The 14040-nt window shown below is 39.2% G+C and overlaps 1 pseudogene; it reads left to right on the forward strand.

Annotated features, from left to right (window-relative positions):
- The first annotated feature begins 333 nt into the window (after nt 1-333).
- On the forward strand, nt 334-726 carry LOC143653383 (small ribosomal subunit protein eS25 pseudogene; annotated as a pseudogene).
- The last annotated feature ends 13314 nt before the right edge of the window (nt 727-14040 follow it).

Raw genomic sequence — 14040 nt, forward strand, 5'->3', positions numbered from 1 at the left:
CAGAAGATGGGTTTTCTCTCTGGAGATGTGGATTCAGAGAAGTTCTGGTCTTAAAGGTGTAAGGCTGTATTAAAAACAAAGAAACAATTGAAAATCTATAGCATACCAAACAATGAGAACCTCCGGCCCCTTTTCCCCACAAGGCTTCCAGAATATCGATGGTTAATTTAGGAGGCAGCTTTCAGGATGCCTTTACTTTTTTTTCTTTCTTCTTTCTATTTCTATTTCTATGTTTTGACTTCTTTACAATGAGCATGTGTAATTTACATAATTAAACAAAATTCAAGAGGACCTTAGCAAGGCTGCAGGGCTCTTTGCTCTCTGAACTCCGCAATGCCACCCAAGGACCACAAGCAGAAAGATGCCAGACGACAGCCAAGAAAGAAAGACTCAGTGAACAACTCTGGGGGCAAAGCCAAAAGAAGAAGTGGTCCAAAGGCAAAGTTCTGGACAAGCTCAATAACCTAGCCTTGTTTGACAAAGCTGCTTATGACAAACTCTGTAGGCAAGTTCCCAACTACAAGCTTATGTATAACTTCAGCTGCCGTCTCTGAGAGACTTAAGATTCAAGGTTCCCTGGCCAGGACAGCTCTTCAGGAGCTGCCTAGTAAAGGACTTACCCAGCTGGTTTCAAAGCACAGCGGTCAAGTAATGTACACCAGAAACACCGAGGGCGGAGATGCCCCAGCTGCGGGTGAAGATGCATGGATAGGTCCAACATTTTGAAAAATAAAACTTTATTAAATTGAAAAAAAAATCAAGAAGTAAATGATTTAGGACCTATAATTCTACATTCAGGCAGATTATGAAGAAAACTATCAAAGATTACGTATAAAAAGGTGTTTATCTGACATTCAGGGCTTCAAATTGACTTTCCAGATACCCTATGTGAGGAATCTTCTGAGAGATACACTCCATCAAAATAAGGGAGTAAAGAAAAAAAGAGGACTTGAAATAGTAAAAACAGAGGATTCAATGCATGAGAGTAACAACTGGAATTGCCAGGATGAAGGAAAAGGGAGATCTGCAGGTCTAGAGAATGAACAGTCCAGATAGGGACAAGAGAAAGGAGGGTCCAAGGAGGTGGATGCCCCAGCAGGGCCAACTTACCCGTCGGGTACAGATGGCTTAGGAAGATATTTTCAGGAATTTAGGAAAATGTTTTCATTTTAATTTCTTTTAAAAACAGAAGTAAAAATGAATATGACAATGAGTATATAATAATGAATCCAGCCTGGATTGTACTCATCTCTACACAAAAGGAGTTGTGAAATGTGATTTTTATGTTTTTATACAGGAAGGAGTCAACAAAGGCAAAGGTGCCTCAGACCCAGAGAAGTCATTATGTGTCCCTCAATTCCAGGGGAAAAAAGCAAAAGAAACTGAATAATTTCATTTGAACATATCAAATGATGATTTAGACTTCTGTCAGAATTTGGTAGAATGAATTTGTGACAAGTACATAGAAAATTAAGAAAACAAAAATCAAGATAATATACAGTCATGGGAAAACCCAAAGGTCTAAAAGAAAAGAGATGTAATACTAATATATGCTCAGCTCAGCTCTGAGAATTTCTTACTCAATCAAAATAAACACTGAAATTGATGTCATAAAAATGTGTTACTAGATTAGGATGATGGGGAAGAGATGTGCTAGGTTGGAAAAGAACCATCTCCTTAGTCTTGATAGCAGGAAATGAATAGATTAAGAACTAAAATGAAAAACTAAGAAATGGTGTTAGAGAGATGTTATGGAAATGTGAATGTAAATGAAAGAAGAAATAGTTAAAAGAAATAAAAGTGGAGTAAAAGCCTTCATGGAGTGAGAATCAGTGGTGGAGAAAATTGGGACAAGGTGTTGTTTTGCATTATATGACATAAAACATTTTTACTGTTTGAACAACTACATATGTCACTTTAATGAAATGTAAAATTCATTTAAAGGAACTACAGGCATTGTTGAGAGTTAACATTCTGAATTGAAGAAATTTCTTTTTTGCTGTTTATGCATTATATTTTTAAAAGTTTAAGAAATACAAAGATGACTGTACTGCATGTTAGAATACTTAGAAACCATGAAAGATATGCTAAGGGGAGACTGAGTAGACTGTGAAACCAAAATGAAATTTAAAATTGATGGAGATGAGCAGAGAAATATTGCAGAGAGGGGAAAATGAGGAAAGCAAAATTAAAAGTACTGGAAGGCAACAGTCAACAGAATATAATATGTATTGAAGAACATAAACAAATTACAAATAAAAGCACTTCATGAAATGACACTGGGCAAAGGAGTAAACAATAGAATAGCTTATTAAAAACTATAATGATCTGCTAAAAATGACTTATAATAGGTGGAATATTAGTCAATATGTAAAAGTCATGAAAATCTAGTCCTTATAGAATTATAAAAGTCATATCAGAATTTGTCTTTCATGCCTTCTAAATCCATAACGATTTTTTTAAAAAACTTGCGACATAATATAATCTTTGGAAGGTTCAGATGTATAATTTTAAAAAAGGGAAAAAGACAATAAAAAGATACCCTTAGCCAAAAAAAAAAAAAAGAAGGAAAATAGTTCTTCTCTTGGATAAGAATCAAAACCTTAGAGATGAATAAAATAATTAGTATATTGCAAGAAGTCCTTACTGGGGAAAGAAAATTTTGCTAACTGTAGCATACTGAAGAAATGAAAGGCAGAGAAGATTATGATGAAGGTATCAGTGAGCAGTGAGGCGTGAGTCAAACATTTTCAGACCACTGAAGTGCCCTAACTATAGAGCTCAAGGTAATTTCACACTTCCCAGAGACAGGCAAGGGTTTGGAGACCCAGGAGACTACTCAAATGCTGCCCTGAATCTTAAAATATAATAATAATTTTTCCTTATAAAATTTCTAAGCTAGATAATTTTCCCTCATAAAATTTCTAAGTACAAATTGCTCATGTACTTTCATTCGTGTGTCATATTCAAGTATTCTGTGCCGCTATGGGCCAAGCACATATATAGTAGACCATTTAATAATTCAGCAAACATTTATTGAATGTTTTTTAGGTACCAGGCAATGGAGCTATAGCTGTGATCAGAGAGACTATGCCTACCTTCACTGAGTTTATGGTGCAATAACACGGCATTTAAAAATACACAATGATAGGAGGAGGTGGGGAACTAAGGCCCAGACTGGTGAGGTAGAGCATCGAGAAAAATAACTCACCCCTCCGGAAATAGTGTTGTCCCGGGAAAAGTCAGAATTTACAGGGAACCAAGCACATGCAGCTGCAAAAATGGGACCACAAAGGGGAGCAGGTAAAGGTTTTAGAAGGCTATTGCTTCTACTTCTGATGAACTTGTAGGTCAGAAGGATAGTCAGAGAGGAAAAAGGGCTAAAGGTCAAAGAGAGGAGAGTAAGAACAAGCTAGAACCTACTACTAGTACATCTGCATCTGGCTCTCCCTCTATATAAACTGTGACCTACAATTCTTGCATAAATGTACTTTTTGGCCTTATGAAACCATGGAGCTCCAGCTTAGGTAAGCTGACACAGTACAAAACAAGCACTGTCCACACCTTGTCAAATTGGCATCATACTCACTTCTTTGAACCATATTTAACTTTCAATAGCAAATTCTTGCTTCCATCTAATATTATGGAACTATCACTTGTACAGTGACAAACCCTGTAAACCTCTCTCCAAAACAGGATATGTCACTTTATGTCTCTTTGGGGAATGTTTATTCCATTTCTAGGTAAGTTGAATTCCTCCTTTAATACCTTGAAATATAAGCTTAACCACTATTAATATATTTTATGTTCTATATTAAAAGAATGGAAGGGGGAAAATAAAGAAAAAGAATTGGTATTATATATACAAACACATTTATATCAAATTAAAGAAGAAAGACTCATAATTTATACAGTACTCATTTCTATGACTGGTCACAGAGTTATAGCTAGTATTTCTAACTTCTTCTTCCACTATCCATCCCATAGTCCCTTTGATCACCACAAACACCTCAGCTCTTCATGTTTCCTTACCTGATAGGGTACCCCAGACCTTCATTCCTGAATGGTCTATGCCATTAACAGTCCTGCTTGCACTGAGATATTGTCATTTTCTTCTAACATTTATCACAGGCTGTGGGAATACTGAGGCACCCCAGTGGACCTCCTGCACTGCATACATTCTACTCCTTGCCCCTATGTGTAGTAGCAACTCAATTTCCCCTTGAAAGTGAAGATCAATGAGTACAATAGATACTTCTTTGACTGCTTGTTCACTGGTATGAGGACCCCAGTGTGGCCAGCTTCCAGGTTAATGGAGCTCCCATCAATGTAGATCCATAACTCTGGATCTCTCTCCTTCCAAGAAAAATGCTTCAAAGCTCTTCTCACTGGGAAGACTGCTATCCCACAGAATCAACCTTCAATGGGGTGGAAAGGCTGCAGTTGTCCACCTTCGGGTAGTTTCAGCATATCATGCAGAACCATCTATAAACTGCTGACAATATTCTCTTCTTCAGTGAACTAGTTACATGGAATCCCCCATGAGGACACAGATGAAGGCTGGGAGAGAAGAGGCAATGTGGTAAGAGCAGAGGTCATGGGAATCTTGTTCATGTAATCACCTGAACCTTCAGGACCTACTTGAGCCCAATTTTGTGTACACCACATCTGCTTGATGATGGAATGCTGCTATGTACACCCAACTTTATGTTTTGATGTTTCAGACAACAGTCAATTCATGATGGATGGTTCAGACGGTGTGTAACTTAGTGGCCCATGGTCAGGCATTCAGTCTGTTAGGGCCCAAGGACAAGTCAAGTACTGGTCCTCAAAGGAAGATAGTTATCTGCAGAGAATGACATAGCTGTGTGTCAAGACTCTAAAGTTCAGTTCTGTGATTTACCTGCTTAAAGCTCTATAGAGAATCTTTATCTGTCACAGACCCTTCAGACACCATCAACTGTTGAGTTAAATGACACAAGTAGCAGAATGAATTTGTTTCTGGTTCAGACCAGCTGCAAAGCCTTCTGTTGTTCTGGGTCTCAGTCAAAATTGGTAGCCTTTAGGGGCACTCACAAAATGGGCCACAGTACAGGCCCAAATGAAGTAAATGTTGACTACAAAATTTAAAGGCCTATTGGGCTTGGCACCCTTTTCTCATTGCTAGGTGGGAGCAGATGCAACCTCTTGTCCTTCACACACCTCTTGTCCTCCAGACACCTGAACACCCTAGAAAATTTAATGAAGTGCAGACTCTGAATTTTTAGGGACTCTTTTTCTCATTCACTTTTTCTATTTCCCACCCATATGCATCTTACCAAGGTGTCCAGAATTATTGCTCCTTCCTGCTTATCTGGTTCAAATCAGCATATCATCACCGATATCACAGCGGACCAGCATGGTGTCTTGGGAAATGGAATGATGATCACTATCTCTGCAGAGGAAAGAGAAACCAGATTGTAGAGTGTCAATATCCCCGAGACAGAACAATGAAGTCTTTCCGTTTCTGTAAGCTGAAAGCAAATAGCCACATTGGTCCTTACACAGTAGAGAATAATGCATTTAACAGATCAATGACTGCATACCAGGTGCCAGGGAATGTGCTGATTTTCTTTAGCAAGGAAAACACATCTGGACTGGCAGTTAAATGGAGTAACCATCTGATTGAGCTGATAATATCCACTATCATTTGCCAATATCTATCTGTCTTTTGCATGGATATAAGTAGTTAAGCAATGCATACTTTAAAGAGGAAGAACTCTTCACCTCTGCTGTATCTCACCAGAAGACCTGGGCCACTGTGATCTTCAAACTATTCACCTTGAATGATAGTTCTATCCCAATACCAATCCCTCTACAGGATGCTGTCTTTAGGTTCACAAGTTGATGTTCTTGGTGCATTTTGCACCAAACCCTCGGGTGTCTGGTAGAATGGGGGTATGGACTACCTCAGATCACCAGTTGCACTGTCAGGAAGTCAAGTATGCATGGGAGGTTGGTGATGGGTGCAAGGTCCAAGGCTTGGGTATTGAAGTAAAGAGTCTTATATCTGAGATATAGGCGGGCCCCAAACTACATAACAATGGGCCAGGCTTTGCTCATCCGGACCCTGGTCCAAAGCCACAATCACTCTGGGCAAAGCATCTGTCAGAGAATTCAGAGGAGCCATGCCATAGAATCTTGCTGTCAACCCCGTCCGGGTTTTTAATGGGGTTTCAGAAATTGCAGGCCAGCTGAAACACCACTGAGTCTCAGGTCTGCCTTCTGCACATAGCTCTAATATTAGGAACTAGATTCCAATGATCCTGAGAAGATACAAATAGGAGCAAAGAGTCTCACTAGTGCCCAGTACCTAACACATTCTCACAAATAGATAGTCGTTTTTCCCTGAGTCGGGCCTCTGTGGGTAAAAGGAAGGGGATGAGTCTTCAGGCAGTCTCAGAAAAAAGTGTCATAAGGGCTTGAAAACTGAAACTATCAGTCCAGCAAGTGAGGGACGCAAAGTGTGGTGGTGGGGACACAGGCCTGGGGGCCCAGGACTAAACTGGCTCTGGCATCACCGCACCACATAGCTTGTATGTACCTGTGTCTCACCATCCACCTTTAGAGAGCACATCCTCACATCAGATTCTGGTAGGAAGCATCTCCTGGATGGTGATTGTTCAGAAACTCCCTAATCCCTGCAGGCAATGTTCATGTTATCTTCTTGTTTAGAACTTTTTCATGTCCATTATCCCTTCTGATATTTTTTCTTCCTTTAATGGTCCTTCTTTGTCTACCTCCTTGTGACCAGCAAGAGGTGGGTATATGCTTAGCCAGCAGTCCTAGGAACTGGGACGTAGTCATGAGAACCATGAGGATTACTGAGAAGCTATGCTTTGCTGCATTTCCTGTGGACATGTAGGGGCTATTTGGGGATGATCAAAATCCATATTTCCTATCAGAAACCCAAGTTATGAGGGTGAGGATAAGAGTGACAATTTCTACCTCAAAGCCCCTTAGCTTCAAGGAGAGCCTGCTGAAAGTGAAGTCTTAACAGAGATGCTGTAGAGCTCAAGGCAAAGGGTAAGCATACGGGCCTAGATGTGGCTCAACCATGGCCCAAGAGTGTCTTGCTTCCCTAACATTCTACACCCTCCTATTGAGAAGAGAATCCACCCTATTGTCGTGGAGTTTGTTCTGAAAATGAGCATCAGAGGGCAGCAGACACCAGGAACCCACTAAAGGCCTGTTTCCTCTAGTTCCTCCCATAGATGTGCCCTCCACCCTGTGGTTATGAGAACATTGGTCAGCTTACTGCTCCTGGCTTAGTCTCCTTTTTTGCATTCTGTCACTCTCCTCACTTTTACTTAACAAGTGTTCCTAATTTTTTTCTCTCCTCACTTTGTATCATATTAAATAAATTTGGCCTCTGGGCCCTGAATTGGCAGGTATATGCACAACGCTGGGAGTCACCATGAGCCAGACCCTCCTTCCATCTCATATTGTCCATTCTACTGCAACCTCTTTATCCACATCTGTCTGTTTCTAGGCCAGTCTTAGAAGACAAAAGCAGGAGACCTTACCTTTCTCCAACACGTGCATCAGAGCCTCTGTTCCTGTAGAAGAAACTGCTGGAATTATCAGGGATCTCAGACCAGAAGTTGAAATGATTTGCTGACCTCCTAATTCTGAGGATCCTTTCCCTGGGGCATGAGTTCACAGACCCCCCTGTTAGGGCCAGGCAGGGATAACAGAGATTGTTCAAAGAGGAAAGCCTACCAGGCAGTAAGCAAGCCAGGGATCCTGCCCAAGGACTCTCATCAAACCCTAGGTAGAAAGAACCTCCAGGTAGCCCCTACCTGAACTCTTCTCCTCTCCCTAGCAATTGGACTCATATCGGTCCATGGCATTTCAGGAACAAAGAGAAGCACCTTTATTTTGCCCTTTATTGTTGGAATTTATTTTCCAAAAATATTTTTGTAGTTCTAAAAATCAGTAAAAACAACCCTGATGTGTAAATTTGGCGTGAACCAAATTTTAACCACTGAGAGACCATCAATATAAGTGCTTGGGTTTCTAGGTTAACATGTCTTTGTGTAGAACTGGGGACACAATTACCATCTCCGAATTCCTTATGCAAAGAAGCATGGCATTGCCTAAACAGTCCTTCAACTGCACTGCTCACTTTTCAAATGCTTTCTTGTGGGTCCCACTCCTCATCGGCAGTTCTATGCTGATTTATTTATGCTGAACTCACTTAAATGGCAAGTTTACTCTGCCCATCAGTGACTGTCCTTGCAATGATCCTATTAGGCAGGGAAAACTATAACATCTAGAGGCATGTTCATATCATGTCATATATAGTTTTTATTTTAAGTTTGGGGTCCTTACTTTCTGTGGAACAGTGAGAAGGCAAGAGTTTTCAGAATGATACTGTGTGAATAAAGAACTAATAAAAGACCTTTCTCCTAAATTTTTTGGAATTTGATCCTGGGATAACTTTCTAGCTCTGTTTACCAGAAACCTGATAGATGTGGCATGCCAGCAGGGTTACTGAATAACATTGCGTGTGGCAAAGATGACCTCTGATTGTGAATTGTCCCTGGCCTGGGAGGACAGAGTCAATGAAAACTAGCAGTTTGTAAGCCAAAGCTTTGGGAACCAAACTTCCCAAAGTTCAGTGATTCTTGTAAGTCACATGTCCCTTTTGGAGATCTGGAAAATTTGCCTCTAGAGCTGTCGTTCCAAGATATATAGGTCTGTATTAGGGATTTAGGCCTCTAAGCTAGAATTGCACTTCTAAGCCATGATTGCACCTACCTGTGTAAGCCTAACTCTTTACACTTGAACTATCATTAGGTGGCAGAAAAGCCCCGGGACTGCAGTGTGTACTGCTGCCAAGCCCCCTCTCGCTGTAGAAAAACATTTGGTGTTGTCCTGATAGCTGCCTGTGTTTCGTTTTCTGTCCTTCCATCCTTCTAAATGAATCCAGTGCCAAGTGTGGCTGTTTGCACTCGTGTGAGTTGCAAAGTATAGTTGAACTAAGATTCCCAGAATGCGTGTTGCACCATCAATCATTTGCAAATACTTAAACATGACTCAGTATTCTGATACTGTGCCACTAAAAACAGATAAGAAATAAGTTAAATGCTGTAGCAGATGTAGGACTGTAGTTATCATCAATAACTTTGGATTTCTACTTTTTAGTAGAGCTCTCTGTCTTATGTGGTATAAAATGTGAAAATTTGAACACTGGCTGTCCACATGCAAAAGGAAAAGTTACAGTCCTACTTTATACCAAAGTAGATCAAGGCCCTAAATATAAGAACTAAAACTATAAAATCCTTAGAAGATAGGGGCAAAACTTTTTGACTTGGAACTCAGCAATGGATTCTTAGATATGACAACAAAGATACAAGCAACAAACAAATAATAGATAAATTTGATTTATTTCATCAAAATTAAATACTTCTATTCATTGAAGGAAATTATCAAGATATTATTTTTGGGAGAAAATACTGTTAAACCATATATCAGATAAGGGTTTAATATCCAGATATATAAAGAACATCTACATTCAACAACAAAAAATGATTAGCAGTTCCTTTAAAAGCTAATTACAGGGTGGACCACGGGGACTCAGCAGGCAGAGTTCCTGCCTGCCAGAGACCCAGGTTCATTTCCAGGTGCCTGCCCCCCATGCAAAAAAAAAAAAAAGCTAATTATAGAATTACCATTTTGACCCAGCAATCCCATTTTCAGGTATCTCCTAAAGAGAGGGAAAACAGGGGTCACGAACAGATACTTGCAACCCCACGTTTTATAGCAGCACAATACTTAAAAGCTGGAAGCAACCCAAAGTGCCCATCACAGATGATAGGCAAAATGTGGTATATACATGCACTGGACTATTATTTGTCCATACCCCATGCTGCAATATGGGAGTTGCTCATGGGAGGACCCCATTCTTCATTTTGCATTAAAAAGAGAAAACTGAATTAGGCAATTTTACCCATGATTGAAGGACAAGTAAGGGAAATGAAGGTTCACGGCAAAACCTGGTATCTCAGGAGCCACAATGCTAATGTGATAATATTTCACAAATATTGGAGTGTTTCAGAAGTCATTCAGTGGAAGAAGAAGCAGTATTTGAAGCTAATTTCTCCCTGAAATTATAAGAACTCTGATAAAAAATAGCCACTAAATGGAAGATTTTTCCCATATATGTTTAAATTCAGATTGTAGTCAAAGTACCTAGGACCCTGACTAGAAGCCTAGAAAGGGCTGTAGTTTTTAATCACCCTTTCCCCAGGTCAGACAAGGCTCTGGTAAAGTTGTTTATCTTGGGGGAAGGCCTTTGACTAGAGAATACTTCCGGTGTATTTCAAAGTTGTTACTTTTCCTCTGGGAATATTTAGAAAACGTTACTTTTCCCTCTGTATGAGCGGATTTTCCTCCCATCTTTACTGCGAAAACCTCCTATGGCCCCTAGAGGTAAAATCCACAAAAATAGGAGTGCCCTTCAGACTAGACCCTCTGGGAGTCTTTCACTCTCAAGTTTGTCCACACTCGGCCTCCAGAAAATTGTCAATTACTCATTTAGTCTGCCTGCTAGTTACTGCTGCCGATGCTCTTGGTAAATTGATTTCAGCTGTGATTCCCTGTATTCCCCTCTGTCCAGATTTCAGGGTGGCAGCGTGCCCTATGACTTCAATTCTCTGAATAAATCTAAGAAAAGTCATTGATTTTCAATCTGTTCAGCTTTTTTCCCTATGTCAGGATGAGAGTGATGACTACCTGGCTATTTACGTGTTGTAGCTAAACAAGCAATCCAAATATATTATTTTTTATATAGTCTAAATTGCCATATCTCCTATAAACAAAGCAAAGAAAGAGGCAGTGGGAAAAAAAGGATAGTTTCTAGAGTTCCTCTCAAATTTAATCTTCACATTTTTTAAACTGAATTAAGGAGTTAAATAAATAATGGGATGATTTCACTTGCGGGTAGAACACAGTAGTTTATAGGAGGACAATGCTTCCACTGTAATAATTTTTAAAAAATCAGAAAATGTACACAAATCATATTTTAATTATATTAGAGGACTGTAGAAGAACTGAAAACCAGGTGAACTGAATTCTAGATTGTGGGGAGTACTTCCAAGGTAAGCTGATTATTGTGGGCTGTTTGTTTCTTTGGGGACATTGCCAAATCTGGGCAAAGGCTGAGAATAGTATCAGAGATAAAGTGTGTATGCACATCATAAATTGGCTTCAATTTATATAGAACAAAAGCTGACAGAGCTAAAGTGAGAAATAGATAAATCCACAATTATAGTTAAATATTTTAATATACATCTTGCAGTAACTGATTAAAAGGGCAAAAGAAAAGCCTAGTAAGAATATGGAAGAATGAACAACCATATTAATATCCTGATCTAATGATACGCTTATCAACTGAAGAAAACATATTATTTCAATATATGTAATACATTTAACATTGCAAAACATAACCTAGGAACCTAAGTTTTTAGTAGCACATAATCTAACACAACCTGTCTGGAAACATCATTTAAACAATTTAAACACAGGGAGCACAGAATAAAAGTGAGAGTCTTTAATCCTGTACAGCTTAATGTAATGCCTGGATACATCCTAGAATATATTAAGCAGATAATCAAAAAAGTATTGGCAAAGTTCCTTGAGAAATGGGAGAAAATATGGAACTATTAAACTTTACCATCAGGGAATCCCCTGATACTGTGTCAAACATTAGGGACACCCAAATCGATAGGTCAAGCCCCTGATCTTGAGGCTTACTCTTGTGAAGCTTATTTAGGCAGCAGAGAAGCTTAGCGTACCTATAAGTGTGCCTAAGAGTTACTGCTGGAGGACCTCTTTAGTGGCTCAGATGTGGCCTCACTCTCTCTAAGCTCAACTCTGAAAGTAAAATCATTGCCCTCCCCTCTACATGGGACATGACATCCAGGGGTGAAAGCCTTCCTGGCATCATGAGAGATGACTCCCAGGAATGAGTCCAGCCCTGGAACTGTGGGATCAACAATTCCATCCAATCAAAAGGGGGAAAGAAGTGTAACAAATAGGGTCTCAGTGGCAGAGAGAGTTCAAATAGGGTTGAGAGGCTACTCTGGAGGTCACTCTTATGCAAGCTTCAGTTACACATTGCTACCTTTCAGAACTTGGCAACCCCCAACAAAAACCATTCCAGCCAATCCTGAAGAACATCTAGGGCAATATATAACATTCTGCAAAGGTTCCATGCACTAGAGTAACTCTCCAGAAACCAAGAAACTCCAGATAGGTCCCTCAACCAGATAAGTCCTGAAGCCTAGAGGGCCCAGCCTCCCCAAAACATCACCTAGTTCTATCTCCCTACCCCATATTATTGATAGCTCCTTCCAACATAAAAAAGCTAGAACGGCCGTACCCCAAATACCCCTAAAAAGTGGGATAGAAAGATCGAAGGTGATGGTGGTTATAGAGAGAAGGTACAGTTTAACAAATGAATATGATTGCTGAATCAGTAAATTGATATTTCTTTTAGTCTCCACTACCTTAGAGCACCTAGAAGTAAAAACCTAAAATCATGGAATTGTAACCCATACCAAACTCTGAAATCTGTTCTGCAACTAATTGTTGTGCTATGTTTTGAAATTTATAGCTTTTTTGTACATATTTTCGCAAAAGAGAAAAAAAAAGTCAATTTAGTGATTAAAAAAAATTCCTTCTAGCCTCCTATAATTCTGGAGCAGCTAGAAGGAAAAATCTGAGATGATGGTATGGTAGCCCTTGAAAAACTCTGTGATCTGTCCTGTAACTACTTGTTGAAGAGTGCTTTGAAAACTGAAAAAAAAAATCATGGAAGACCTAAATAAATAGAAGGGCATACTATGCTCATGGATTGGAAGACTAAATATAATTAAGATGCAAATTCTACCCAAATTGATTTGTAGATTCAATGCAATACCAATGAAAATCCCAACAACTTACTTTGCAGAAATAGAAAAAGCAATAACCAAATTTATTTGGAAGGACAGCATACCCTGAATAGCTAAAAATATCTTGAGAAAGAAAAATAAAGTGGGAGATTTCACACTACCTGATTTTAAAGCATATTATGGAGCTATAGTACTGGTATAAAGATAGATATACTTACCAAATGAACCAAATTGAGTGTTCAGAAATAGACCTTCTCATCTATGAACAATTGATCTTTGATAAGGTGGTCAAGCCAACCCACCTGAGACAGGAGCCTCTTCAATAAACAGTGTTTGGAGAACTAGATATCCATATGCAAAAGAATGAAAGAGGATCCACATCTCACACCCTATACAAAAATTTAACTCAAAATAGATGAAAGACCTAGACATTAGAGCTAAGACCATAAAACTTTTAGAAGAAAATGTAGGGAAATATATTACAAATCTTTTAATAGGAGGTGGTTTCCTAGACCTTACTCCAAAAGCACAGGCATTGAAGAAAGAAATAGATAAATGGGGACTCCTCAAAATTAAATACTTTTGTGCATCAAATAACTTTTTTCAGGAAAGTAAAAAGGCAGCCTATGCAATGCAAAACAATATTTTGAAACCACACATAAGATAAGGGTTTAGAATCCAGAATATATAAAGAGATTCAACTCAACAACAAAAAGACAAACAACCCGATTAGAAAATGTGCAAAAGACATAAACAGATGCTTCTCAGAAGAGGAAATACAAATAGCTAAAAGGCACATGAACAGATGCTCAACTTCACTGGCTATTAGGGAAATGCAAACCAAACCACAATGAACTATCATCTGACACCCAGCAGAAAGGCCATTATCAAAATGTGCTGGAGAAAAGGTGGAGAAAAAAGCACATTTATCCATTGTTGGTGGGAATGTAAAATGGTACAACTACTCTGGAAGGCAGTTTGTTGGTTCCTTAGGAAGGTAAGTATAGAATTGCCATATAATCCCGCAATCCCACTACTAAATATATATTCAGAGGAACTGAAGGCAAGGACACAAATGGACACTTTCACATCAATGTTTATA

The sequence above is a fragment of the Tamandua tetradactyla genome, chromosome 13 (assembly GCF_023851605.1).
Source record: "Tamandua tetradactyla isolate mTamTet1 chromosome 13, mTamTet1.pri, whole genome shotgun sequence".
Lineage (NCBI taxonomy): Eukaryota > Metazoa > Chordata > Mammalia > Pilosa > Myrmecophagidae > Tamandua > Tamandua tetradactyla.